Source organism: Adiantum capillus-veneris, chromosome 21 (genome assembly GCF_014529385.1).
Source record: "Adiantum capillus-veneris isolate H3 chromosome 21, ASM1452938v2, whole genome shotgun sequence".
In the NCBI taxonomy this organism is placed as follows: Eukaryota; Viridiplantae; Streptophyta; class Polypodiopsida; order Polypodiales; family Pteridaceae; genus Adiantum; species Adiantum capillus-veneris.
Window position 1 is genome coordinate 148,060,147 of NC_140951.1, and position 25,164 is coordinate 148,085,310.

Below are 25,164 nucleotides of genomic sequence, written 5' to 3' on the forward strand. Positions count from 1 at the left end.
TAGTACTTGACAGCAAGGGCTGAACAGAATCTTCCACAAACACTACATCATGTGAAACCAGAATACACTTTGTTTGCAGATAATATAACCTGTAACCTTTTCTTTCAGCACTATAACCAACAAAAATACATTTGACAGCTTTATCATCCAATTTTCTACACTGTGTTTGTGGCACCAAGGCATATGCCAAACAGCCAAAAACACGCATGTGCTCAATAGAAGGCTTTCTATCATGCCATGTTTCATATGGAGTAATAGACTGCAAAGCTTTCATAGGACACCTGTTAAGTACATAAGTGGCACACATGATGGCCTCAAGCCAAAAAGAATGCGGCAAAGCTTGACTTTTGACCATATATTGTGCCATTTCCGTCAGTGACCTGTTTTTCCTCTCAGCAACACCATTTTGTTGAGGTGTATAAGGAACTGTACATTGGTGTTTTATCTCACGACTAGCCAGAAATGCATTAAATTCATGAGACATATACTCCCCCCCTCGATCGGAACGGAGGGTGCCCATAGTACATTTCGAGACATTTTCAGCCATAGCCAGAAATTGTTTGAAGCACATAAAAACTTCAGACTTCACTGTAAGCAGAAATACCCATGCATGCCTGGAGTAATCATCAATGAAATTCACGAAGTAGAGGTAATTTCCCAAGGACGGAGTTTGCATGGGCCCACACACATCACTATGCACAAGCTGCAACCTGCATGTGGCCCGAACTGAACCATCCTTTGGAAATTTAGAACGCTGCATCTTACCCAAAATACAGCCTTCACAAACATGTTTGACAGGTGCTTCAAGAGGCGGCAAAGAAGCAACCATATCACATTTCTGCAAACGCAGCAAACTGGCAAAATTCAGATGACCAAAACGTGCATGCCAAAGTTTTGCATCTGCAATAGCCCTTGAATCTGGAACAGGATTTGCAAAATTTTTTCCACACTTGTCATACAAAGTACGCTTATACAACCTACATCACAAAAGCCCAGATGCAAATATTTCATCACTAAAACTGAGATCATGAACTGTACATCTGTCATCCACAAAGTTAACTACAAGTCCAAGTCTAGCAAGTGTGGATACAGACAAGAGATTCTTCTTGATCCCAGGTACATAAAGTGCATCAACAAGTGTGAAGGAACTGCCATTAGCTGTAGTGAGCACAATCTTTCCAACTCCTTGAACTAGATAAGAGGCGTTGCTGACACAAGTGACTGAATTCCCATGAGGGACAGACTCGAGAGAGGTAAACAATTCACGATGTGAGTTAATGTGCTTTGTAGCACCACTGTCGAAATACCACACATGTGAATCTGCAGCAACTGACAAGCATGCATCATGGACAGCAGGATTGTAAGTGCACTCTGCACTAAAAGCCCATTCTCCATCAACATCAGCAACACAGTCTCCTTTCACAGAAGACTCAACAATGGCTGCATTTGTAGTGAAACCAGCATTTGTAGTGGAACCACCCTCTTTCTTCTTACCCTCTTTGGCCTTCAACTTAGGACACGACTTGATCAAGTGATCATTGGATTACAATAATGGCAACGCATCTTCTTTTTGCCCTTATCACCAGAATTTCCAGACGAATTGCTGCCAACAAAAGCATTAAGAACAGAATTTTTGCCACTCGCAGGTAGAACCATAAGAAGTGGATGCCTTGCTGCTACCACCCTTTCTTGGAGAAGCAATAAAAGCCTGTTCAACTCACAGCAGAACCATAAGAAGTGGCTGCATTGCTGTTACCACCCTTTCTTTGAGAAGCAATAAAAGCCTGTTCAATTGCATGCTGTCTAGTCCTGTTTTTTCTGGAAAGTGACTCTTGCAACAGCAATGTGCATAATGCATCAAACTTGACAACTTCTGGATTTCCTTGAGGCAATAAGTCTCCAAGTACTAGCAAAAGTCTGGTAAGAATCTGGTAAGGCATCAAGAACAGTCTGCACAAGGGAACTGTCTGAAACAACTTCACCTGCAGAAATAAGTTTCTCATTGATATCCTTGACACTAGCAAGGAAAGTGTCCATATCATCTTCCTCATGCATAATCTTCGACTCCAGCTCTTTACACAGCAAAGCAATTTTAGCCTCATTGCGGCTTGCATAAAGACCTGCTAGAATATCCCAAGCCTGTTTTGCAGATTTTGCTGAACGGATGTGATGAACAATGGTGCACTTCACAGACAATGCAATCAATGCATGAGCCTGCACATCCTTAACATTCCAACGAGCTTGTTCTGTCGTAGGCAAAACAACTCTAACAGCTGCAATCCTTGCAGTAAGACCTGCAACATCCTCAACATCGCCTACATCCTCAGAACTAGGACGTACATCAATGCCTTGCACAATGTTCCAGACACCCTTTGACACAAGAACATGTTGCATCATATAAGCCCACATAGGGTAGTTGTCCCCATCCATCCTATCCTTAGCAGCAAACATCTTGAACACATCTGTGTTGTTGTTGTCAGCCATGGTATGTGAAAACTGCCCGAAAATAGGAGAAACGGAGCGGGAACAACCTTTTCTATATAGCACAAACCGTAGAAGACTATAAGGCACATGCTATGCGGAAAACGGCACTAACAAAAATTCTGCACAAAATGACGAATTAGCATGTGCAGTACTGTCTGTAGTGGAAACGGAGGCCGAAATGAGCCCAAATCAAAATTCTGAGCAGACCTAGCTCTACGAGCTTACCCAAAATATTTGTCGACCTGCGAACGCTTGCCAAAGCTCACTGAAATCGGAGAAAGTGAGCAGGCGTGTGCTGGAGCACTTGGCGACTAAGCCCGGGAGGACGTGACCTGCTCTGATACCAATTGTTGGAATTAGGGTTGCAGAGAAACACACACAGCTTGGAGAAGACGAAGGAAGCTCAAGGCACACAATAGAGAGTGTGTTACTTAGTGTGCAATGGAAAGATAGATAGCCCTAGAGTGATGGACGTATATACAATGCACGGGGGAACAAACCTCCTAAAGAGGGAAAAAATGCCCCGGCGGTCCTAGTGTGTTCACACACATCACTACCACATGTATATGGTAACACTTACCCACTAGTTCATACAACTTTTAGGCTTACTGTCCAGTTGGATTGACTGGTTTGGAGTCTTTTCGTGCTATTTCTAGCCGTAGATTTGAAACTCTGCAACTTCACATAAACAACTCACATATGATTCATTTGGAGTGAGCAATCAACTTAAATCCACCTCGGATCCTACTTACCCTACTCCTAGATTCTCATGCAATGGAGTTGTGGAAAGTGTCCACAAACACTAGTTTTCTTGTTTTTTATGGTTTCTTGAGCATTGATCTTAAGACTTGTTTCACCTTTCAATCATTCTCCAAATCCTAATCTAAATCTACTATCCTAAAATGTTAAAGGCACTCAACAAGTACGATTACTTCCAAGCTACCTCTACACAGCAAAAGATGACAATCTTAAGGTATGCAGTTTCTAAAAAGAAAGTTTTACTCTTGGTGAACCTAGAGGAAGTTAATGGACAAAGTTACACAAGACGCTCATGTTTTCTCTAGTTTAGGTCTATTCGTCCCCGGCAGCGGCGCCAAATGTGGGACGCATGTCTAACCTCACCATCCTATCTTATTGCAGTATTAGCGAGAACCACAAGTATTTTGTCACACCATGGGACGAAGCTGACTCGACTAGTGCATAGAGGCTACAGGAGGTTGTCAGTCTCTTGGAAAACAACTAATAACTCGCACTAACTCAAGCTACACTCAAGTGACTGAAATCACCAAAAGCCAATCGCTCATCGGCAAGCAAATCACATCCGTTAGAGCATCAAATGACATCCAAACATAACGAAACTTCTAGGACAAGTTTATAAGACCTAAGCACACATGCTTATGGTCTCAAACCCCACTTTAGGTCAAGTTCCAAAATCCCGATTATTAACAGCAGTGGATTTTTGACCTAGTCGTTTTCGACCCAGAATGCATCTAAATGCTTAGCAATGATGCCCCAATACCCCGCCTATGCTTAGTTTTTTAATTGAAAGTGTAAATTCCTAGTTATGATGAAATTAGGCCGCGGGTCGGTGATACCAAAAGCTACGAAATACTGTGAACTGCTTACGACAATGCGTAGAGCTCTTACCGGCGGTTGCAATGCAACAAATGCATTCGCAATGTGACAACCGGAGAGGCAGTAGGAAGCGCGAGAAGGAGAGAAGTGAGCGTCGTTAGCTCACGCTATGTATTTCTTATCCAAAAGCTTAATAAAATCTTTACAAAGTTGGCTTTTATACCTTAGCCAAGGTCTAAAATGTGTAATGTCCGGCGCCCAAGACCTTTGAGACTCCATGCTTATTGTATCTGCAACCTAGGTACACTAAGTGACCTATGCTTTACATCTTGGAACTCTTATTGAGCCCGTAACACGTTACAATTATCACAATGGCTAAATAAATCGGGAATTTACAATACGTGACCATTTTGGGAAAATGTGTAACTCCAATTTACTGCTTCTTCACTTTGATCTTCGATGTGCATCTGTACGTCTTCAGTCTTTAGCAGCTTTTGTTAACTGACGTTGGCTCAATTAACAATTTCGTTTATACTTTAGTAGTAAAGCAGCTAGATGTGTGTTTAGTGCTTGATAGACTCTAGAGTCTGACTAGCTAGATCTATCCTTGAGGGGCAAAGAGAGTTGTGAGTGAGATTAAAAAAACATTCAATATTTCAAATCTTCCCGATGCTTTCAAAGTGCCATTTTCCATTCCAAATTTAATTTGTACAGTTTTGGTCGTTTTTGTTCCTAGTTTCTTTCTAGCACATAGGAGTAGGGTAATTAGAAACCGACACCATCAAACTAGGCTGAAAAGATTAGGACAAAAAGGGATTGAAAACCATATTTTGGCAAAAAAGACCATAACTCATAAAATTATAAAAATTGATGGTAGAGACCTAAAAGCTGATCAAACTTCAAAAAGTTGGTGCCAAGGGCATTATAAAACTCATACGAAGAAATCTGATAAGTTTCATCAAGTTTTGTGGAACATGGATCGCAATCCATGCCCTCCAGAGACAGTTTGAGTCAAAAGAACTAAGACCATCTGATACATATTGCTTCCAAGCAACTAAAACCAAAATTTGGGATCATATTGAAACCAAAATCACACTCAAATCAAGGAAATTGGACAAAATCACCAAAAGCTAGTCAAATTAACCAAAATGTGAAAAATTTTAACTTTTTGTGATCCATTTTTTTTTTTTTGGGAAATAGCTTCAAAATAGCATAGACAACTAGCTGACCAAGTTTAATGTCAAAATGAGGTGAAACATGGATCGCGATCCATATACTTGATTATAGATTTTTACTGAGATTTGAGCAGTAGGTAGTTGAGACTATTTGAAACACTTTTTCCAAAGATTCATTGAAAAAGTGGATCAAAAGAGCCAAAAAAAGAAAATAGTCAAAAATCGCCAAAGCATACCCCCAAAAAATTCACATTTGGTTGACAAAAATTTATCCAAATCCAAAAATATTTTGGGGATAGATTACAAACATCATAAGCAATCAACATGCCAAGTTTCAAGTCTAGATGTGATGGAAGATGAATTGCGATCCATGACCCCGATCTGAGATATTGGGTAGAGACTATTCCAACCTGTAGGAGACAATTGTAAGAAAAACTTCCCAGAACATGGTAGCCAAAAGAGTCCAAAAAGTAATTCAAAACGACCAAAAACACTTCCAAATTGAAAAATCGCAAGTCTGACCTAGGGCTTCACTTTCAACTGACTTAATCAAGTGTAAACCACACAAAAGGCATATAGCTACTGTCAGGGAACCAAGGGCAAGTTGGGTGTCAAGTTTCATCACATTCTGCAATTAAGGTACATGAACTGCGACCCATGTCCCCTTGTCAGAGACAAAGACCAAATTTGTACCATAGCTAGATCTAGTCATAAGAAACATAGTGGCCTTCTCAAAATAGAATTTGGACTTCTTTTGAGGATCCTTCAAGCTAAAATATGTTTTGTGCCAAAAGAGCAACTGTTTTTGTTGATTCAAAATTTTTGACTAATAGAGCGGCTGTAAACTCATAGCCACTCGACTATTTTTTGTATAGACTGCAAGGACTAAAGCATAGTGGCTTGACGTGGTTTTGAGTCATTTGAAAGCATTAAAGAGGTAACATATCAAGGTTCTGCGGGAGTGCTCTTTCTTGACATTTGAGGTCAGGCAGACTAGACCAGAGTAGAAACCCCGCTGTAGAAGGCCAAATTAGAAATATTTCCACTGAAGAGAGTGTAAATCATAGACCACTGCCTACCTTAGAGTCAATCCCAGAGGAAAGTCTATCTGATATGTCATCAAAGAGATCCTATACCTACATGGATGAGGGATACAAAAGTGTGAGTTTTAAAGAGGGAACCAACATGGGAGCATGATTATCCCAATCGGCACCAACCATGAAACTATTGCACTTGAAATACCAGTTTGAAAACAAATAGAGTGCAAAGATTTACAAAGATGGTATGGATCGCTACTATGTAAAGTTAGAACTTAGAGACCTAGTGACTTCAAAGACTTAGTATCTGTGGACTACAATGGTGATCGATACTTTGATGATGAGGGTATAATATATCTAGTTGTGCAAAATCCCTATATTGTGGAAAAATGGGGAATGATTGGCACAAAGGACAAAATTGACACAGAGCCTGAGGATAAGCCGCCTCAGTTGGACATTCCAAATGCAAAACTAAGACGTGAACAAAACAACATGAGTCATCATGGACAACACTCATGTTGGACATTCCGAATGCAAAACTAAGACGTGAAAAAAACAACATAAGTCATCATGGAGTGATCATGGACAACACTCATGTGGGATTGTATAAGTACAATAATTGTGAGAAAATGCTCTATTATAAGTGCAATGAGCCCTATATTGGAGGGTTGTCAAAACAAAAATGCTTTCATGTCTTTACATACATTGAAGGTAGAGATACCCATGTAATCATGCTTGCTAAGTATGGAAGGAGATACTTGACACTAGACAATAAGGAGATAGAGAGATATACATAATTTGGAGGTCCACTCCACTAGTATTATGTCACTCCAAGCACGTTCAGATCTAATGTATCAAAGACCAGACAAGAATGGAAAGATTGAGTCATGATAGAATGAGAGTTGAAGAATCATTTAGTCAACCGTAGTTTTTAGTGGCTAGACTGTGAGAATGGTTGCCAAAACACATGGAATGTGACCATCTCAAGTAGTGAAGTGTGTTGCAAATAAGTACAATGGGTCAGGGGATCTATATGCAAATGTTTCACTCTTTAAGAAACTCTTGAGAGTTGAATAAGTGGAAGATTTCCATACTCAATACGAGGGACTTGGGTTGACATTGGAAGGAACAACCTTAACCTGGTTCCAACCTTTGAACAACAGAGATTTTCCAAACATAAAGCAACTTATGCAAGAATTTTCTGCAGAATTCTCTGAAAGGGGGTTCAAGCACAACATAGTGTCCCAAATCAACACTTTCAAGTAGAAAGAGAACAAGAAAGTGAAGGAAGCTTCGCATCGCTGCAAACAATGCATAAAGGGATGTCCTATATAAGAGCTACCGCAAGATGAGAGATTGCCAGTTCTATTCATTGAGGGATTGAGAAACAAAACTCTCAAAAAGGACTTGCGCTTGAAAGCTTGCACCATCTTTGAGCAAGTCACTAGAGAAGCATTGTATCTAGTGGATAATTGTAAGATTTACAAAGAGGTAATGGAAGATACTGACAAAACGACCATCAATGCCTCTTCTATAATAACTAAATCCCCAATGAAGTGGAGTGTTCAAGGTCTAACTGTGCCTGATCAGAAGAATGAACCAAAGCTATCAATAGAACCCAAAAATACGACAACCACCAACATTAGCAAATGTACCACATGCCTTGAAGTGGTGTGAGATTGAGATGAAGTATACCAATCACAAGACGAATGAGTGATATTGAGTAGAAAATATACCAATCACAATTATGTGAGGGAAAGGCCATATGGACCTCTAGGGGTGCAACCTTTTCCACCACCATCAAGGTACCAAATAGGCCTGAATTACACAGCACAAAGGGGGAGATAAGCCTCAACGAGTATTGGGACAACAACATCCTTTACTTCAAGACAGCCGAGCAATTGTTTCATACACATAGCCTCTAGAAACACTTACAAACGAGAAAAAGATGCCACCAACTTCATATTATGAGGACCCAAATGAAACTTACGAGTTACGAGAGATAGCTTGAGGTATTGCATATGTCGACGAAGGTTATCCTTTTTGGGTAAGCATAGATGAAGCTGATAATTAACAAAGTGACCAAAGGGAAGGGGAATTTGAGCGCAACAAAAACGAAATGGTTGATCAAACTTCATGGGCCATTGCAGATACTAGCTATAGAAGGTTCATGTATAAAATGACAAAAGAGAAGGAAAATTTGAGTGCAACAAAAATGAAATGGTTGATCAAACTTCATGGGCCATTGCAGATACTATAGAAGGTTCATCTATATAAATCCAATCTTCACCACCTCTATACGCTCTTATCATCACAAAATTTGAGTGGACCGATGAATGTGAAGAAACATTCTAGTTATTAAAGCAGATATATAAATCCAATCATCACCACCTCTATACGCTCCTGATTGGACAAAGATCTTCCATGTCCACGTTGATGCATCAACCTATACTATAGGATGCATTTTAGCACAACCTGGAGAGAACAGCATGGATTTTTTTATATGTGCAAAAAAGAATTATATGACCATGGAGAGAGAAGGGCTATGAATGGTATATGCTATAAAGAAGTTCAAGCACTACCTTCTCACGATAAGTTTATGTTTTTTGTGGATCATCAAGCACTACTATAATTGGTGAACAAACCCTGCAATATAGGATGTATTGTTTCATGGTTTATTATATTGCTTGAGTTTGATTTCATTGTAGTAGTTGAAAAAGGAACCACACATCAGAGGGTTGACCATTTGTCTAGATTGACTAATGGAGAAGCACCCAACAGAGTTGAGGATGACTTGCTAGACTCTTATCTATTAAATATTGAAATGGTGCCAAGGTAGAGTGAACATGTCATAGCTTTCACCATGGATTACTTGACCAAAGGAATCTTAACAGAGGGGTTGAGTAGATAAAGAATGAAATTTATTCAAATCAAAGCAAAGAGTTGTGAGTTGATTGACGATCACCTCTACAAGAGAAAAAGACAATCTACTATAGATGTGTGCCACATAAGGTGAATCCATTTTGATTCCTGAGCAAGCTCATGTTGGACAAGCATACGGACATTATTCTATTGACAAAATTGTGAAAGCAATTTTTGTTGAAGGAATTTGGTAGCCAACCCTTGCATATGTGAAAAGATGTGACAAATGTCAACAAACAAAAGTACCTATGCAGAGAGGCAAAATGTCTTTATGACCAATGATGGGGACAAGGGCTTTTGCCAAATGGGGCATAGACTTTGTTGTTAGAAAATAAGACGTAGCTAAATAAATATTTGAGTAGATTACTTAATGGAGAGAGATAGATTTCACACACAAAAGATTATAGAGTAGAGAGAGAGAGAGTACACACGATATACGTGTTTCACCCAATGTGGGCTACGTCCACGGGAAAGCAGCCACTCAATGGCTTTAGTACTTCAAAACAAGAAGTAGTTTACAAAGGGATTATACCCTTACAGGAGCTCCCGCCTTGCTTCACTCTCACCACCTCACACTCACCTTGTTGCATCAACTTCACACTATGAAATGTGTGTAGAAATGGCCTCCTTTTATAGGCCAAAAGGGCTGCCCTCTCTCATGAAAGGCAGCCATGCGTAGCCGCCCTTGTGTAGATAAGTCCAAATCGGACCCTTCAATCCGCCCATGTGTGGCTGCCCTTGAGAAGACAAGTCCGCTTTTGAATTCGGCCACCGGCCATTGACTTCCGACCACCGGCCCCACCGGCCATTGACTATCGGCCACCGGCCAACCGACGGTTGTTTTCCGACCACTTTCTGGCCGCCGTTCGGCCATAATATTCCGGCAATCCCTAAAGTTGCCCCTGATTTTTGGTAGTGAAAATTTTGGTTTCCGGCGAGTGATTTTCCTTCACGCACGATGGCTTCTCCTCATAATGGGGGCCTTACAAATGTGCGCTTTTACCACAGAAAATTACAAGGGTAAATCAGGTTCCATACTTAACAATCTCCTACTTGGATACTGATCTCCAAACCAAACCTGTGGTGACTGATTTCCATTCTGGCTTCTTATCCTTGAATGCCGATCGAATATGAGCAAAAGCTCAACTTCTCCTTGTTGACCACCTTTGTAAACATGTCTGGAGGATTTTCACTTGTATGCACCTTTCCTAGCTTTAGCTGTCCCTCTTCCAAAAGAGTGCGTATGAAGTGATATCTCACCTCAATGTGCTTTGTCCTTGAATGAAAGGCTGAGTTCTTCGCAAGATGGATAGAGCTTTGGCTATCACTGTACAAGACACAATTGTCTTGTTTGAATCCAAGATCTTCTAAGAATCTGTGAAGCCACATAATTTCTTTGCTTGCCTGCGTCATTGCTACATACTCTGCTTCCATGGTAGAAAGTGAAACCACTTTTTGCAGCTTTGAAGCCCAGCTTACTGCTGTGTCTCCAACCGTGAACACATAGCCAGTAGTGCTCCTTCGAGTATCTTTGTCAACTGCCATATCTGCATCAGCATACCCTTCTAGAAAAATATCAGTTCCTCCAAAATACAAAGCATTTGTTGTTGTCCCTTTTAGATACCTAAGTATCCACTTCACAGCTTGCCAATGCTCTTTACCTGGGTTGTCCATGAACCTACTCACAACTCCCACTGCATGTGCAATATCTGGCCTTGTCCAGACCATAGCATACATTAGAGAACCTACCGCTGCAGCATATGGAACTTTAGACATATAGGCTATCTCCTCTTGTGTCTTTGGACACATATCCTTCGTTAGTTTAAAATGACCAGCCAAAGGTGTAGAAAACGGTTTTGCATTTTGCATTGCAAACCTTTCTAGTACCTTCTTGATGTAATCTTCTTGAGATAGCTTTATTGTCTTCTTCTTCCTGTCCCTTGATATTTTCATACCAAGTATCCTCTTTGCAGCACCTAAATCTTTCATTGAAAAAGATTTAGACAGCTCCTCTTTTAGGTCTTTGATGTCCTGCATGTTAGCACTTGCAATCAACATGTCATCAACATACAACATTAGGATGATGAATCTCCCATCTCCCAAATTCTTCATGTAGATGCAGTGATCCGAGTTGCATCTTGTGAATCCATGATCCAACATCCATTGATCAAACTTCAAGTACCATTTTCTTGATGCTTGCTTTAAACCATACAAGCTCTTCTTTAATTTGCAAACCATTTTCTCCTTACCTTTTACTTCATACCCCTTTGGTTGAAGCATGTAGATTTCCTCCTCTAAGTCACCGTGAGGGAATGCCGTATTTACATCCATTTGCTCGAGATTTAGATCATGAGCAGCCACAAGGCTTAAGACAAGCCTAATTGAGTTCATTTTTACAAAAACGGAAAATATTTCATTGAAGTCAATACCTTTATTTTGAGAAAACCCTTTTACCACAAGCCTAGACTTGTACCTTTTCTTCCCACCTTCTTCTTCCTTCACCTTGTACACCCATTTGTTTCGAAGTGCCCGCTTACCTTTAGGCAACTCAACCAACTCCCATGTTTGGTAGCGATGTAGTGAGTCCATCTCCACTTGCATGCTCTTCGTCCATTCTTCTTTGGATTCATGTTGCATAGCTTCTTCGTATGATTCCGGCTCTCCAGAATCTGAGATCAAGAGATGGTTGAAGGAAAAAACTTTCTGGAGGTCTACTTGCTCTTGTAGATCTTCGGGGAATAGGTTGAGGCTCCTCATTTGGTTGACGTTGTTGCACATTGTCGCCATTTGCAGTCCTTGAGTCTTCACCGTCCTCAAGCTCCATGTACTCATCACCTGTTTCTTTTGTTTGTTTTCTTTCCAAGTAATCTTTGTACATATTTTGTTCGTTAAAAATTACATCCCTACTCCTTAAGATTTTACTATCTTCACGATTCCATAAGCGATACCCAAAGTCACCTTCTCCATAGGCAATGAAGAAACACTTTTTGGATTTTGCATCTAGCTTTGATCTTAGGCTTCTATCTATGTGCATGAAAGCCTCACACCCAAACACTTTGAGAAATGCATAATTCACCGGTTTACCTGTCCATGCCTCTTCTGGAACTCCCCCATCCAATGCCGTTGAGGGTGACCGATTGATTAAGTACACAAACGTACTTACAGCTTCCGCCCAAATCTCAAGCGGTAGGCCTGCATGTAGCCGCATGCTTCATGTTCGCTCCATGATTGTCCTGTTCATCCTTTTCAAAATTCCATTTTGTTGAGGTGTCCTTGGGGTTGTCCTTTGCCTCCGAATGCCATTGCTAGCACAAAAGCTTTCAAAAGCTTGACTGCAATATTCGCCTCCATTGTCGGATCTGAGGCATTTAACCTTGGTACCTGTTTCATTCTCCACAAAGGCTTTCCACCTTTGAAATATGGAAAATACATCGGATTTATTCTTCATGACATAAACCCATGTTTTTCTAGTCGCATCGTCTATGAATGTTACATAGTACAACGAGTCACCAAGTGATGGTGTACTTGCAGGACCCCAAACATCAGAATGAACCAACTCAAGTTTTTTATTTTTTCTTTCATTTCTTGATTTTTGAAATTTTACCATAAACACAATCTTCACAGAACTCTAAGTCCACTTCTTTCAAACTTGGTAGAAGCTTCTTTGTTTGAAGGATTTGCATTCCTTTGGCACTCATATACCCAAGCCGGTAGTGCCACACCGCACTGTCAACTTCTGTAGTTGCTGCACAAGCTGAAGGTTGCATGCTAACAGTACATAAGTAAAGTGTACCGACCTTTTCTCCCTTGGCAACCACCAAAGATCCCTTTGAAATCTTCCACCATTTGTTTCCGAATGCAATGTTGTGACCTTCATCGTCCAATTGTCTTGTAGAGATCAAATTTTTGCGAAGCGAAGGAACATGCCTAACATCTTTAAGCTTCCATTCATTTCCATTAGTAGTTTTGACAGAAACTGTACCTTTGGCGACAATCTCACAAGCTTCATCAGCTCCCAAGTATACATACCCAAAATTACCTTTGGTGTAGTCTTGGAAATGTTGCTTGTGTGGTGTCGCATGGAATGAAGCCCCGGAATCTACTATCCAGGAATTAGACACATTGTCTAATGAGAGAATTAGAGCATCTTGCTCTACTTTACCTGCCACATTGGCCTCCGATGTTGGCTTGTTGTCTTGAGACTCTGTCTCCTTCTTCTTCTTGGACCAACAATCCTTCTTGACGTGGCCCTTCTTGCCGCAGTTCCAACATTCAAGAACTGACTTTGTGCGTGACTTGCTCCGCCTTGAGCGATCATGACCCTTCTGGTTTTTGAACCTCTCCTTAGGCCTTCCTCTTGTTTCTACTGACATTGCAACACTTGATGATTCTCCTGTGCTTCTCCTTCGTATTTCCTCTCTTAGGAGAACACCCACAACATCATCAAACTTAAGAGTATTTGTACCAGCGATAGAATTACTTACAGCCATCACAAGGCTGTCCCAATTATCCTATAGAGATGATAATATAAGGAGAGCTCGCACTTCATCATCGAAATTTATTTTCACCGATTGAAGTTGACTTATGTTTGTGTTAAAGTCATTTAGGTGTTCTACAACTGAACCATTCTCTGCCATCTTTAGATTGAACAAGCGCTTCATAAGAAATACCTTATTGGATGCTGATGGTTTCTCGTAGAAGTCGTCAAGTGACTTCATCAAGTCCTCCGTGGTCTTCATCTCCGAAACATTGAAGGCCACCGTTGATGCCAAGCTTAATCGGATTGTTCCTAGTGCCTTTCGATCAAGGACAATCCATGCTTCATCTGCCATCGTTGCGGGCTTCTTTGCAAGACCGCCTAGTGGCAAATAGAGGTCCTTCTGGTAGAGATAGTCTTCAACCTGCATATTCCAATGTTGGTAGTTTTTGCCGTTCAACTTCTCAATCTTGAGCTTCCCTTCCTCCGCCATAACTCCCACTCAATTCAAGGAACCCTTTCCTTGAGATAATTTAGCTACGAGCAAACCTTGCTCTTATACCAGTTGTTAGGAAATAAGACGTAGCTAAATAAATATTTGAGTAGATTACTTAATGGAGAGAGATAGATTTCACACACAAAAGATTATAGAGTAGAGAGAGATAGAGTACACACGATATACGTGGTTCACCCAATGTGGGCTACGTCCACGGAAAGCAGCCACTCAATGGATTTAGTACTTCAAAACAAGAAGTAGTTTACAAAGGGATTATACCCTTAATGGAGCTCTCGCCTTGCTTCACTCTCACCACCTCACACTCACCTTGTTGCATCAACTTCACACTATGAAATGTGTGTAGAAATGGCCTCCTTTTATAGGCCAAAAGGGCTGCCCTCTCTCATGAGAGGCAGCCATGTGTAGATAAGTCCAAATCGGACCCTTCAATTCGCCCATGTGTGGCCGCCCTTGAGAAGACAAGTCCGCTTTTGAATTCGGCCACCGGCCATTGATTCGGCCACCGGCCACCGGCCATTGACTTCCGACCACCGGCCACCGGCCATTGACTACCGGCCACCGGCCAACCGACGGTTGTTTTTCGACCACTTTCCGGCCGCCGTCTGGCCATAATATTCCGGCAAAAATGAATATTCCAGTGAGGAAAAAAAAAAGTATGAGGGGCGGAAGCCCCCGAGGCCCCTAAAGTTGCCCTTGATTTTTGGCCGTGAAAAATTTGGTTTTCGGCGAGTGATTTTCCTTCACGCACGATGGCTTCTCCTCATAATGGGGGCCTTACAAATGTGCACTTCTACCACAAAAAATTACAAAGGGTAAATCAGGCTCCATACTTAACATTTGTAGCACCAATAACATCTCTCGCATATCGTACGCATGGTCACTATATTATAGTGGCCACATATTGTCTGAGCAAATGGGTTGAAGCCAAAGCTACACAAAAAAACGATGCAAAAACGACAAAACAATTCTTGTATGAGAACGTCTTTACAAGATATGAGCTACCAATTAAAATAGTGAACAACAAAGGGACTCACTTCCTAAATGAAGTGATTGAATTCTTATTGGACGAGCTCATGGTAATTCATTGTAAATCAATACCTTACCACCCTTACTGAATGAGTTCATGATAATTCATTGTAAATCAGTACCTTATCACCCTCAAGCTAAAAGACAAGCGGAGAGCACGAATAAAATTCTATGCACGGTGCTCACAAAGATAGTGAGTGAATCAAGAGAAGACTTGGACCAAAATCTACACTTAGCTCTTTGGGTATATCGAGTAGCTTATAAATCAGCAAGTGGAACTACACCTTTTAACTTGGTGTTTGGACTTAATGCTAAACTACCCATATAATTCTTGATTCCTACACTTTGAGTAGCCAAGGACTTAGAATGGCAAAGTCACAAGCTATTAAAGAGATTAGATGATCTCAAAAAGCTAGAAGAAATACGCTTACGACTTTTGTCAAAATCTATGCACAAAAACAAGGCATGAATGAGTTCCATGATTAGCATGTATTCATCAGGAAAGAAGTTCAAAAAGGGTGACTATGTATTAGTCTACACCTTAAAACAACACTCTAAGAAGTTAAAAAAGCGGGTTGGAAAAGATACACAATGTAGCAGAAAGAAGAAGACAACCCAAAGCTAATCAAGTGAGGGCTCAGGTGGAAGCGAAGTTGAAAATTTTTAAAGTGCAAAGGATAACAAACTAATATACAAATTATGCCACAAACTGCAACAAACCCTCCTCAGATCGAAGCAATTTAGATAGCACAAAATTGGCTTGGCGGCATGGATGTACGCATCTACATGAAGCTTTCAAATGGACCAACAAAGCAAGCACTTGTAGACATTTAGCATGAGCCAACATAATCAAATACTCTACATACAGGAAGATGTCAGATGTACCATTAATGACACATCAAATAGAGCTCAAACCTACAAATTAAGGGAAAATGGTCAGTTTAGGTCAAGCAAATTTGTCAATCAACATCGACGGCCATCAATACCCACATCAATTTCATGTCATGGGGGACAAAAATCTTAATGAAGCACTCATCCTAGGTGTACCATGGGTGTGGACTTACAAAGCAGTTTTGGATTGGCAAGATGACACTTTAAAGTTCAAACTTAATGACACCTCTCTTATCACTCCTTTAACACAAAGTGATCACATCTGAGAAGTACAACACATTGATACCAAACTGAAGCCAGTAATGAAGCCTGAGCTTGCACGGCAAGCAAGCAAGCCGCAATAGATGTATGGGTGAACAAATCCGTCATAACCAGCAAGCCTTAGAAAATGTGAATACCCAAGCCAACCCATCAACAAGGGCCAACCAACACAGAGAGACAACAACCACCAGAAAACTTTTGACAACCTTGATGCCGTTATACTTGGAAGTGGCAACCCAAACAACAACAAAAACCTCTAGCAAGCCAACTTAGGTATCCATGGATTCCGAAGCGCAAAAAGTCCAACCACCAAAACAACCTAGAAATGGAGACCAAAGCAACCAACAAGACTATCAACTCAACCGTCTTCACAAAAAAACTACAAGTGGGTACCCAAGAAGCTACAATCCATGGAAATCAAGCAAGTGGTACTCAACAAACCAATAATCAAAGTGAGAGCGTGCCATCTTCAAATTCTTTTGTTTGGACCCCTCAGCATAGATTGAGCCTCGCTAGCAAAATCCACTTAACAATCCATTTAGTACCCACATCTTGCACAACATATTGTTACCCCATGCCTCTCTTCTATTGGAATAATAGGACCAATTACATGGCATTGCATAGACACGGTGTTCATGTCCAAGCACAATGCACAAACCTTTTTCCGTGACAACTCAGAATGGGGAGGGGGGAGTAGTAGCCAATTGCAAAATCATGAGTTGCAAGATGATGAGAATACATGTGTATAGTCTAAAGTGTGTTTTTCGTTTAATTTTTGCCTTTTAATTTCTTTTATCAGGTTTTTATCTCTTATTAAGCATAATAATGGGCCATACGGAAAAATTAACCAAGAGAGCCAAAATTGAGTTCTAAAAGCAAACAACAAATCAACAAAGCTTCAATCATGTCAAATTTGGAAAGATTTGGTACAAATCAAATTTTGGGCCAACTTAAGATTAAATTCACAAAATCGAGGGCATCAACGAACAAATGTCCAAATGACAAGAGGTTTGAGCCGTAGGTGATATGCCATGGGCAATCAAGGCAAGGAAGATAAGTATGCACTTGGGACTCCGGGTAAATTGAGCACTTATAGGCAAAATAGGAAAAACCAGGCCTCATTTGCACTTTTTGAGCTATATATATATATATATATATATATATATATATATATATATATATATATATATATATATATATATATATATATATATATATATATATATATATATATATATATATAGAGAGAGAGAGAGAGAGAGAGAGAGAGAGAGAGAGAGAGAGAGAGAGAGAGAGAGAGAGAGAGAGAGAGAGAGAGAGAGAGAGAGAGAGAGAGAGAGCTCCTGTTTTTGAGACCTAGAGCTCAACCGTAATTTTGCTTGCTAGAGGCATTCATAGCCACCACATGGCACAAGATTCGATAGGTATGTTCATCTAACATCCCTCAACCAATGTATATGAGCCACACAGCACCAAAAACACCAAATTAGCCACAAAAATCAAATCAAAGATGAATTTTTAGCAAACTGCTAGAAGTTTGTGAAGGAGGCAAACTAACTCCAAACTCCAAAAGATATTGCAAGTATTGCAATCCATGTTCCCCCACCTCAAAATCCAAGGATTTTTCACATGGTTCTCTTGCCCATTAGAGCGTCTTTACACTTTTGCAATCAAAGATTGAAAATCCTCCTAGACATCCCCCAACATGCTAGAACACGATCAAAACTCACCCACAATTAGATCAGGGTGGTATGGGAAAATCACCCTCAAATTTGGACCAAAATGGACATTATTAGACCAAAAGACCCAAAAATCTCAAACTTTTAGTATGCAAATGGTCATTTTGACCCATGCCAAAAAAAAAAAGATCCAAACACCAAAAGTTTGTGACCAAGGGCTTAGGGAACATTTCTAGACGCTTCCCCATAAGTTTGGTAAAATTTGGACTCCAAACATGGATCCCAACCCATGTACCCCAGGAGCAGAATTGACAGATTTTGTGTCCAAACTGTATTCAAGTGCTAGAGGAATCCCAATCCTTGAGGAGAAACCGAGCAAACACATACAATAAACAAGATGGTGGTCAAGGCCTCACTAATTACTCTGTAGAGGATAGTGTAACAAATTAAACATGTTGCATCTCAAATATTCTTAAACAAAAGAACCTTACTCTTACTTTAAGGTGTTCACACGCACACATTGATAAATAGTCACAAATGCAAATGCAAAATGTACTAGCAGTGAGAGCATTAATGCTAAATGGAAGAACCTCTTAACTTGTCCTTATTAGACAAATAAACTCTTTAGGCCACATTCTAGCTCAACAATAGTTGACGACAAAATACCCCACAATGCAAAACCATTACAAACCAAGCCTACTTAAACTACTATTGTACATCTTTCCACACTCCACCCAAGGCTTCAAAGAGCTCCACTTTGGTCAAGGCTGCTTTGTGCATGAACTCATGGACTTGAGAGTCACAACCTAGAATTTGGAGAAACACACGATTGAGACTCCCACCATCTCTTGCATTGGTGTTGTCTATGGTAGAAAAAAGGGAAACTCCAAGATGTATCCTATAGTAATTAATGCAATCCTTTTGTTTTGGTGTGATAAAACCATTTTCCCCCTATGTTGTCTAAGTACATTTGGCTCTCATGATGATAAATGCTCCACCCAGCAAGTAAGAAAATCTACCATAGCTAGGGCTCTTCCTATCACAATCACTTGGCATAGAACATGATAAATTTTAAAATTGTGTTAATTTCCTCCATTGTTTTATACTGACAAAGTTATCCAAATATAAGTTGTTGAGCATTTCATGTAGATCCTAAATACCATCCAATCATCCTATTGCCAAGAAATTATAAACAAATAGAGCCATAAATATCCACCATAAACTTTAAATGCTCTATCTGATTCTTCATTCATTTGCTTGGATTATCCTCTGCTCTGAAAATCTCGCTCGCCACATGGTAAGACTCCAAGTGTTAAAGTCATCAAGTGATTAATAAATTTATGAAAATTTATTTAACTTCCAAGAGATTGGCAACTTCAAACAGTCTGAGTGCCAAAATTAGGGTTTTGCGGGAGCAAAGCCTTAAGGTGGAAATTAAAACATATGGTATGCTTCAAAGATCAAAGACTAACCGAGAAATGGGGGCAAAAAGTGTACATCTTGTCAGCAAGGCCAGAAAGGGCAATGGAAATCATACGGAAATGTAAATTAGTGGACAGGTAGAAATGGGGGTGATAGTGAGTCTCTAATAATCAAATTACCAAAAACCAATACCCACTAGCCACAAGAATCAACCAAAGTGGGAACCAAAAAACAGATATGGTCAAAAGTCAAGAAATTGGGCCATAAATTGGAAATTTAGGTTAACTTAGTGAACATAGCTCTAAATTTGAAAATATTCAACGAGTGTGCTAGAATAGGCTATAGGAACATGCCACCAAGTTTTACCCCAAACTGTGACCAAACATGGATTGCGATCCATGTACCTTATTTGCATCTCAGAACCAAAACTAAGCCATCATGTCGCACATGACCATTAAAACCTAACCCTAGAGCTTCAATACTAATTCTAGAGTTTCAAGCCAATTGAACATCAAAACCCTTGTGAAAATGTCAAACTTCTTTACATTTGTGCAAAATTTGGCTTAGAATCCAAACTAGTGATACAAATCACAAAATTTTTCACCCATAGCATCTCTTAAGCATGCTAAAATATATGGTGAAGAGATCCCTCCAAAATGTGTTTCAACATGGATCACGATCCATGTACCTCTGACCTAGAATTGACTTGAACTAGTTTTCCCTAGTGCATGTAGATGTCCTAGACACACTAGGAAAGTTTTGTCAAATTTGAAACTGTTTTGCTCAAACTATGCCCATTTTTCATTTTGAGGTCAAGTTTGCATTATTTCAACTTTTACAACAAATTTTGGATTAACTTCTAAGCACTAAACAACTAAAATTTTGGTAGGAGGATGCCGCACAAACATGCTCAGAAGGAGTGGGAAGCAGCCCAATATGAGATTATTGACATCTCAGCAAATGAGAAAGCTCATGTTACGGATCAAGCCCTTGAACAAAGACCTACCAATATTTTCATTGGCAAGTTTCAAGCAGTTGACGGCACAAAAGTAAAGGCTACAATTTTCCCAAAAGAACTTTGGGCACTCCACCAAAAATCAAAAGTCATAGACAATGCAACTTGATAGCCTTTTCAAATTACCACCATGGGGGACCAGCTCCAGAGATCCCATCAGATCATGAGCACAATTTAGTACAATACAGAATCTACCTTAACAGACAAAGATGGAGCCACGGACAGAGTGAAGATCACAAGTGATTTGATATACTAGGCACTTCACCTACTTTCATGCAGATACAAACTTCTGTTGAAGACTAAGGCTATAGATAATGATAAGGATTTCATCAAGCATCAAGGTCACAAGCTAACATTCAAGGATTTGATCTTTTTGGAGACAAAATTACCTTAGAAACTGACTAAGCTCCAAAAACCACCCTGTTACATAGAACCCCTACTACATGTAGCGATGTTGATAGCCATTGGGTTAACAGAGAGAATAGTAATCAAGTGTTACCTTGGAGAATACATTGTCAACAATCTAGTTGAAGCCAATCTAAAAAGTAGTGTGACAGGAAAAAAATGTACATGAATGCAAGGCCGATACTTACAAGAATTGCCTACAAGGCATACGGGATGATAAAGGATTACAATGAAGCTGAATCTCAGCTTAATCTAGTCCACAAGGCCAAGCATGGAATCAAAAGTGTGGGAAGCTCATCCACAACTCCAACAAAGAGAAAAATACGTGGCAATAGCACCAGCAATGGATAGTGAAGCAACAATGTCGGGGGACATGTGTTCAAAAGGTGAGCCGGAAGGCGCCGGGCCTCTACCTGTGAGAGTTGTGTGTGAGAGAGAACAATAGACACAAAAGGCTCTGACAATCACCATAATCATAAATAAATTGAATAAAGCTTAATCAATAGCCAAGGTGGGCCGTTAATGACACCATCAGTTGAATTACATAAGGATACCCAAAGCCGACCATTAACGATTGTGTTACTTGAACTAAGTGTTAATTGGGGAGTTTAAGCTCCTTACAAATTAAGCTGATTTAACACTACAATTAATAGAAAAAAAAGTCAAGAATCCACGTTTGGTGACTTTGATGATGATGGAGTTGATGATCATGGGGCCCTCCTCTGTGGGGCTCCCTTCTCTTCAATTTCCCTCAAGAGCTCTACCAAACTCCACTCTTTGTTTGCCTTCAAGAAGTCTCCAAACTTCCCTGTCTTTGTTCTTCCTTATGTCCCTCCAATGTTGAGAGATTAAACTATAGTGATTTGATTATGGTGGTGAGGTCAAAAACTCCTTGACTATGAATGCTTAGAGTTGTGAAGGTGCAAATGAGAGTTTATTCCCTGAGCATGACGGAGAGAGAGTTATGGAATTTTGGCTAACATAGATTTTATGATAACCAAAGAGGGATATTGCGGCTATGACGGTGAGGAAAGATCGGAGAGCATAGGACAAGTAATATTATGGTTACTTAAACATGAGAGAGAGAGAGAGAGAGAGAGAGAGAGAGAGAGAGAGAGAGAGAGAGAGAGAGAGAGAGAGAGAGAGAGAGAGAGAGTAGGTTGTGGGAGCTTCGGAGCCCAAGCTATGGCTTAAGTCCAAATAGGATTCAAGAGTGAGATTTGGCTATGGGAGCTTGGAGCTCAAAGCTATTGCTTATTCCCCACCAAAGAGAGAATAGTTCTAAAAAACAACTTTTTTCATGGTTTTATAACCACCCCCCCCCCCCCCCCACCGCGCCCATGTATGCACTAACTCCCACTTCTAAATATAGCTAAAAAATATCTAGCTCCCCCACCCACCCCTGCCACTAGTGCTAGCATTAGTGCAGGGCGTGGGTTCAGCCTCTTGATGACGTGGTAGGCCCAACTTTGGACAACACCAAATTGACCGAGAATGGTGCCAAATGGGATTGCCCCAACCTCCCCTACAATTATTGTCTCTTGGCCGCTCTCTTCCGAGCTTTGGAACTATCGTCTCGCGAGCACATCTCCTTCTTCCCTGCACTACTACTCATTGTTCAATGCCTTGCTTCCCTTATTTTCTCTTTTTCGCACTTATTAACCCCCCCCCCCCCCCCCCCCCCCCCCCCCCCCCCCCCCCCTCTCTCAACCTCTTGGGCGGCCATTTCAATGGCCTTAAGTGTTGGGATCGGGAATCGACTATGGGTGCAATGAGCTCATGGTGAGATTAGCTCAAGGTGGTTTGAAACTTGGAACAACCATGGCTACTCACACAGTAGAGAGAGAGAGATAAAATAGAGAGAGATTGAGTCTCACACTCAAAATTGCAAAAAGGATAAAATAGAAGATACCTTTACAGCATATATGGTATCACTCATATACAGAAGGAAGGGTTTATGTACAAAAGATCTCATAGACAATATCTGACAGCTCTCATCTCCAAGTGGTTTTAAAATGTCTACACACATATATGTATTATGTGTCACTTGAACTAGGTGTCGAAGGAGTTCCCATGCCCACCTTTCAATCCTCCCCCTGGCATATAATACATAATGAAGATCCAATTATCTACATAGGATGACACTTCACACAGGATGACAAGAACTATCCACATAGGATGCTGATAATACCTCCCCTTGAACTAGAGAAAGTAGAAACGGATGTTCAAAGTACATCTGTAAACAAAACAAACTTCCCCTTTGTCCTCAGCTTCTTCTTCTTCGACTATATGGGCTGCTCCTCTCGCTGGCTTTTTGGCTTTGTTGTTACTGTTGCTGCTGCTACCTTGATCTTTTGAATAGCACCTAGAAGGAGGATGCCCCTTCTTTAAGAGAGGTGACGGACCATAAGAACCTCTATGCATTCACATACGTAGATGCTCAAAGAGTGCAAGTTTTGATGGTAGATGAGTATGGACAAGAGTACAAACTTGTTGATCTGATTGACCTACAATTATATACATACAAGGGTACTCCACACTTACTTTTAGCCAAAACAATGCTAGAGCACATCTCAGAGAGGACTCCACCGGGATCATTCTCCAAGACAAGAAGAGAGAGCGAGAGATGTCTTTGCAAGAGACCACAAACTGGTTAGATTGGTGATTTGAACCACGAAAAATGAGACCATTTCAAGTCGCCCAATGCATCAAGAAAAATTACAATGGGTCAAGGGATCTATATGCTCATGTCTCACTCTTCAAACAAGTTTTGAGAGCTGAGCAAATTGCGGATTTTCACACACAGTACGAGGGATTTGGGTTGACATTGGAAGGACTGGCCTTGACGTGGTTCCAACCACTAAACAGAGATGATTTTCCCCAAACATAGCACAACTCTTGCAAGATTTTCATGGGAGTTCTCTAAAAGGGGAATCAAGCACAACATGGTGTCACAATTCTACATTTTCAAGCAAAAAGCGAATGAGAAGATGAAGAAAGCTTTGCTCCACTTTTGAGACATATCCCACACAAGAAATACCACAAGATGAGAGATTATCATTTCTCTTCATAGAGGTCTTGAGGAATGAAACTCTCAAAAAGGACTTTCATTTGAAAGTATGCGCGACGTTTCAGCATGTCACTAGAGAATCTCTATATCTACTAGTTGACAATTGTAGGGCTTATGAAGAGGTGATGGATGATGCAAACAATGCAACTAGTAGTGCCTCTTCTCCAAGGAGAAAATCCGCAACAAAGTGAGATGTTGAACATTTCAAGTGGCCGAGGAGGTGATTAGAAGGATAAACCAAGGATACTAACAAAACCCAAATGTACGACAATCTCAAATGAGGAGATGTGAGACTTTGTAAGGGCCTCCTCCTAGACCTTACTCTTGACTAACAGATGTAAGACATCGAAGTTTAAAAAACAAAAACAAAAAATATGTTCGGGTAAAGTTGGGCTAAATCCAAGCACCAAAGTTTACTCATAAGACATTTTAGGTTTACACTATGGAAACATGGGTATAACCAATGCATGAGAAGTTAGCTTTTCATCTCAAGATAAATAGCATAAAGAAAAAGATAAGATAAGGAAAAAGAAAAATAGAAGATAAGGATTAGGTGAGTAAGTAACATGTTGACGAAGTTTTGATGAAAAGCAAGATAAGTAAAAAGATCTTATCGGTAAGGAAGATAACCTATCAAGATAAGTGAAGGCACTTACCTAAACTGTGCATAAAAAGAGGGCTTCTCTTCTCATTTTACACTTCTCTCTTTCATTTTTCAAGGTGCAAACTTGAGAGTAAGCTGAGAAAGCTATAGCTCAACCTCTTTCACACACACACACCCCTCTCCAAGAGAAGCCATGACCAAAACCCTAATCAAGTTTGTCATAACTTGATCTCCTGCTTCTCATTACACTCTCCATGTCCTCTATCCTAGCCCTCAAGCTTTCCATAGCTTGAATCTCCCTTATCTCATTCCAAGTAGCACAATTGGTGGTCTTCAATTGAAGGTGAAAAGAGAGAGAGACGGCTATGTCAACACACTTTTCCAATAGTCTCTTGAAGTGAGGAGAAAACTCTACCATATATACATGAAAGTAAGGTTTCTTGTTTGCTATTGCACATATTAAACAATGAGTGTATTAAAATTAAATCCAAAGAGAAGTACATAAATGCTTGCTCAAGGACAATCCATGACATCATACAGATCCACAGTTCCATAACCATCACATACAACAACCAAACCACAGAAAGTTGACCCAAACTATACA

The 25,164-nt window shown here is 40.3% G+C and overlaps 1 pseudogene; it reads right to left on the bottom strand.

Moving 5' to 3' along the window:
• The window catches only part of LOC147431931 (uncharacterized), a 58,932-nt pseudogene that overhangs the window by 33,123 nt on the left and 645 nt on the right, over positions 1-25,164 (bottom strand).